The sequence below is a fragment of the Humulus lupulus genome, chromosome 6, assembly GCF_963169125.1.
Source record: "Humulus lupulus chromosome 6, drHumLupu1.1, whole genome shotgun sequence".
Lineage (NCBI taxonomy): Eukaryota > Viridiplantae > Streptophyta > Magnoliopsida > Rosales > Cannabaceae > Humulus > Humulus lupulus.
The window spans coordinates 209,294,013-209,300,012 of record NC_084798.1 but is presented as its reverse complement, the minus strand read 5'-3'; positions in this window follow the sequence as shown (position 1 = coordinate 209,300,012).

Below are 6,000 nucleotides of genomic sequence, written 5' to 3'. Positions count from 1 at the left end.
GAATCTCCTGGAATCCTGCGCATTCAGCCACGAAGTCGGCCAAGGCCTGACTTTTTATGGTAGTTCGGGGAGTATAGAAAATCTCGAACTGACTGAGTTCGACCGCCCACTTTAGCAAGCGTCCCGATGCTTCAGGCTTTTGCAAAACCTGCCTTAAAGGCTGATCTGTCATGACGTGTACAGAGTGGGACTGGAAGTACGGCCTGAGTTTTCGCGAGGCCGTGATTAGGCAGAACGCCAGTTTTTCCATCATTGGGTACCTTGATTCCGCTCCGAGAAGTCTCTTGCTGATGTAATATACCGGTTTTTGAGCCTGGTCCTCTTCTCGCACAAGAACGGCACTAGCTGCGTCCTCAGTGACGGCCATGTAGAGGAAAAGAGGTTCTCCTACCTTGGGCTTTGATAGCACAGGCGGTTCAGCCAGATGCACCTTCAGATCGAGGAATGCGCTTTCGCACTCTACTGTCCATTCGAACTTCTTATTTCCCCGGAGCAGGTTGTAAAAGGGCAAACACTTATCGGTCGATTTGGAAATGAACCGGTTCAGTGCTGCCACTCTTCATGTGAGGCCTTGGACATCTTTCCGCGACCTGGGAGAAGGAAGCTCGAGCAGTGACCTGATCTTGTCGGGGTTTGCCTCGATTCCTCGGGTATTGACTATGAAACCCAAGAATTTCCCCGATGCGACACCGAAAGTGCACTTCTGAGGATTGAGCCTCATGCCATATTCTCGCAGTATGTTAAAACATTCTTCCAGGTCGGCAACGTGGTTCCTGGCAGTCTTTGACTTGACGAGCATATCATCGACGTACACTTCCATGCTTTTCCTGATCTGGTCCGCGAACATTCTGTTAACTAGCCTTTGGTAGGTAACTCCGGCATTCTTCAGACCGAACGGCATGACCTTATAGCAATAGACATTAGTCGGGGTCATGAGGCTGGTATGTTCCTGGTCTGCTGGATTCATCGCGATCTGATTGTAGCCTGAGTACGCGTCCATGAAAGACATGAGCTCGTGCCCTGCCGTGGCATCCACCAATTGATCGATCCTCGGCAATGGAAAGCAATCCTTAGGGCAGGCTTTATTCAGGTCGGAGAAGTCAATATAGGTCTGCCACTTCCCGTTGGGCTTTAGCCACACTTTTTGAGCCGGGCCACTTCTTCTTCAAGGGCTTCGGCTCGGGTTGTCCCTAAACGTCTATGCTTTTGAGACTTGGCAGGGACGCTCTTATCTAGGTGGAGCGTGTGCATGATGATGCTCGGGCTGATTCCTATCATGTCCTCATGCGACCATGCGAATACGTCAAGGTTCTTCTGCAGAAACGTAGTCAGCTCCGCCTTTCTTTTATCGCAGAGGTTCTTTCCGAGCTTAACCGTCCGTGACGGGTTTTGTTTATCGATGCTTACCTCCTCGAGCTCTTCAATAGCTTGGAGCTCGGACCTATCCTCGCCTACTCGGGGGTCAATATCCTCACTTATGGCGATCTTTTCATCTTCGGAAATCTGAGGTTTTTCAATCTCAGGAGCTGCCTTTGGTCCCTGAGATTCCTCTTCATCCTGAATGGCCATCGTCACCTGCCCGGGTTTAGATTTTCCCTTCATGGAAATGCTGTAGCATTCCCTGGCAGCGAGCTGATCGCCCTTGATAGTACAGACCCCTGTTGAAGTGGGGAACTTCATGGCGAGGTGCCGGATGGAAGTGATAGCCTCGAAGGCTATGAGTGTAGGCCGGCCCAAAATGGCATTGTAGGCAGCGGAGCAGTCAATGACCACGAATTCGAGTAGTTTGGACACTGTCCGGGACTCCTCTCCTAGGGTGATCACCAGCTCGATTGTCCCTATCGCTGCTGATCCTTCTCCTGAAAAACCATACAGCATCATCGAGGTTGCCTTAAGCTCGGCAACAGTCAAACCCATTTTTTCTAAGGTGGATCGGAACATGAGGTTCACCGAGCTCCCATTGTCCACCAATACTCTCCTTACTTTCCGGTTGGCGAGCTGGACTGTTACGACCAAGGGATCGTTATGAGGGAATTGGACATGGCCTGCGTCTTCCTCCGTGAAAGTTATCGGTTGTTTCTCTAGTCGTTGCTGTTTTAATTGACGCTGTTCCGGGATGAACTCCGCTCCGTTGTGGGCCTTTAATTCATTCACATACCTCTTCTGGGCGCCCCTACTCGTGCCGGCCATGTGCGGTCCTCCAGAGATGGTGGATATCTCTCCCTCGACCACGGGGGGAAGGACGTCCTGATCTGCCCGAGGTCCGGGCTGACTGGCTGGGACCTCCGGAGCGGGTCGACTTGTCGGGACCCTGTTCCGCGAGTATTGCGCCAATGGACCTGCTCGGATGAGAGTCTCGATTTCATCTTTGAGGTGCCTGCAGTCGTCGGTCTTGTGCCCGACGTCGTTATGAAAACGGCAGAATTTGGAAGCGTCTCTCTTTCCCTTAGGGTGTTTCAATGGCTCCGGCCTCTTCCAGGGGACTCGAGTAGCGTTGGCCAGGAAAATATTTTCCCTGGTCTGGGTGAGCTCGGTATATGTTGTGAACACGGGCTTGAATTTATCCACAGACTTATTCTTCTTTTGACCGTGCTGGCTGTTTTCACCATTTCCTTTTCTTTTGCCACCACCGGGCTGGTTATTCTGCGCAATGTCGGGAATCGCCACTACGATCTCTGTTCCCGTCCTAGCGGGCCTCTCGGGGACCTGGCTGGTCCCTGCGGCTGAAGCTTCAGCTTCTTCCAAGTTTATCCACTCTTGGGCTCTGTTAAGGAATTCACTAACCGAACTGACCCCCCTCCTTTGAATATCCTTCCACAGGTCTCCGCCGACTAGGATCCCGGTCCTCATGGCCATGAGTTTGGAGCTATCGTCAGCGTCTCTGGCTCGAGCAGCGACATTTGCAAATCTGCTCAAGTAGGCTTTCAGCGTCTCACCAGGCTGCTGTCTCACGTTAGCTAGGGAGTCGGCCTGGACTCGGGCGGCCTGAGAGGCGCGGAATGCCCTCTTGAAGTCAGCCGAAAAGGTCTTCCAGGAGCTGATTGACTGCCTTTTACTCTGCTTGAACCACTGCCTAGCAGGTCCAGTTAGGGTGGAAGGAAAGATCAAGCAACGAAGCTTCGGTCCGAAGTTATGGGCCATCATTAGGGTGTTGAACATCCCTAAGTGGTCAGACGGGTCTCCATCCCCGTTGAACTTCGACAAATGGGGCATACGAAAGCCAGAAGGGTATGTCGTCGCTGCTATATTGGGGGCGAAGAGTTCCATCTCATCCCCTGAATCATATTCGTCTTTTTCTTTTTCCGATAGGAGCTTCTTCATCAGCTCCTCCATCTGAGTTAGGCGCTCTAGGGTTTTGTCATGAGATCCTGGGTCATTCCGGGGCTGTTCAACAGCTCCGGACCCGTTGTACATATTAGGCGGGTTGTTGCCCCTCCTATCTTGAGATAGGTCATTTGGGGCATTTCCACCGTTACGTACTTCGGATCGGACCCCCACTGAGCGGGCCTGGTTACCATCCCTAACTCAACCCTCTCTGTGAGAATTGAGTCGATCTCGAAGGTCACCTCCCTGGGTAGTATGGTGACTTTGTGCTGAACTTAGTCGCTGGCGCAGGTCTCCTCCCGAGAGATCACTCCGTGCACTGCCGGTCCAGTGACTCCTGCTGGACAGGCTCGGGGTGTGTCTTTGGCGGCTCCGACCTGATCCTTCCCCTGGCACCTTGCTGCGCCGGGAGGGCCCGGCTGATGGCGGGTCCCTCCTACTATTTCCGTAGGTCGGGATGTCTCGGACGGGTTGAGGAGACGGATATCTGATGGGAGAAGGAGGATGCCTGACCGGAGAGGCGATCCTAGTGCCGTCCGGACGGACTAAATTTGGTGGGGGCCTCTCGGCCCTGCCAGCTTGCTGGTCCCGCGCTGGGCGAGCTGGACGAGGAGCTGGATGTCCTTCGGGGACGGGCTGACGTCTCTGGCTCTCCTCGGCCCTTCTCCGGGAATTTCCTCGATCTCTTCTGGGCGTCCTCGAGGAAGGCTGAGAACTAGGGGTTGACGTCCTAACCGAACGGCTGTACTGCTGCTGTCCGGTCCGAGGCATTTCCCTGAGGTTTGCCTCCTGATGGTGTGATGAAGGGGTGGAGTTGGCTGTAGGAAGTCTACCCGAACGGCTATGCCTGGACCGATTGCTCCGGCGAGACTTAGGAGCCTCGCCTTGCCTCTCTCCAACGTTACCGTTGGTTGTGAGAGGGGGTAGTCGGCTCAGAATATCCTGGATTTGCTGACCAGCTGCTGCTAACTGGCTCCTCAGCTGAGCATTCTCCATCTCCACCGCAGTGTAATAACATGGATTCGGATTAGGCGGCCGGGGCGCTGAACTACCAGTGTCGTCTTGGCCCGCCGACTGCTTCCCTGGCCTATGCTGGACTTCAGGATCTTGCTCATCAGGGAGGGCAACCTGGTGGGCCTCCTGCCCATCATGCTGCTCTGTCTCGTTACCCTACCTGGATCGAGTGGTCACCATAGTTGGATGTTTGTGGTAGTACTAATCGAACTTGCTCTCAATGAAAGCACCAAACTGTTGACGCGGTTCTTCGGCAACAGATAATTAAGAGAAGAAGAGAAAGAGATTAGTACTAAAAGTAGAACCGTCACAGATATGAAATCTTTGGGAAAGAACTAGGTGACTCAAGACATGTTTTTAAGTGGTTCGAAGGTTAAAATCCCTCTACTCCACTAGTCAATATTATTGATCTTCTCTGGGTATTTGGTTTACAAAGTATATCGTTCTTCAAAGACTATTTTTTCCAACCCCTATCAACTCCCAGGGTCTCCCTATTTATAGGAGAAGGCACCTGGAAGTTGGTAGGGAGGTCATCCCGTGACCTTACCATTTGTCATATCAAATCTGTGACATTCATGATTAATTCCTAAACCTGACACATAAGTGTGGTCTAATCAGCATGGAAGGAGATAATGGGCCGCACGGCCCAACCCGTCCGTGGGTGTCTGAATACGCACGTTCCTGCTGCGTTTCCGAGAAGTCAGGGGGATATCGGGCACGTGACGGCAGGAATATGCACGTTTATCTTGCGTGTTGACTTCCCATAGGGTCGGAGCTTCCTGAGAAGCTCGTGACCTGAGCAGTTCGTAACCCGAGCTGCTCCCGTCCGTGGCCTTCAGATGTCACTCTCAGCTTCTGGGCAACAAATGCAAGCTGGAAACAGGAACCCCTCGAGCTGACAAGGGTCCGTCCTGGAAATAGAACCTCCGGCCTGCGGGAGCCTCGGACTAAACCTGATTAGTCCGAGGCTCGTCCAGCTAAACAGCCCGCGGGAAAACCAGGGCGTACAGTATCCTATCGGTATGATATTGTGTATGATTAATTTGACTGCCATGTGTGTTAGATAATATTGTGGTGGTTTGATTATATTGTCCAATTGGGAGAATGTTAGAATTATTATTGTGGACTAATATAATCATAAACATTATTCCATAATCACAACCATTAACCAAAATGTCTATTAATTACCAATAACCATAATGGGATGGTTCACACCTATTAATTGCATTAGAGGCACATGGTGGCACCCTAATGACTATATGTTGGCCCATTACACTATAGTCCGAACACCACTATCATTATAAACCCAATTAACCCACTAATACCCCTTAGGGTAAGAGGGCATAAAAGGGAAGATGGCATATATAGTTGTAAGTGTGTGAATGTGGTGGTATCTTGGTAAGGGTTTCTCTCCATTAGTCTTCTATAACCATTGCACTTGATCTTGTTTATTGTGTGATTTTGGCAGATTTTGGAGTGTGCAAATGGCTCAAGATATGATGAGCAATATGGGAGGTATGTTCTCTACATTCCCAATTAATGCCCTAAATAAAATGTGTTCTTGGATTGATTGTAAGCATTAATTGAATGTGAAATATGTTTTGAGCATTAATGATGCTTACATTATGTTTACAATCTAACAATAGAAACCAATGGAGATGA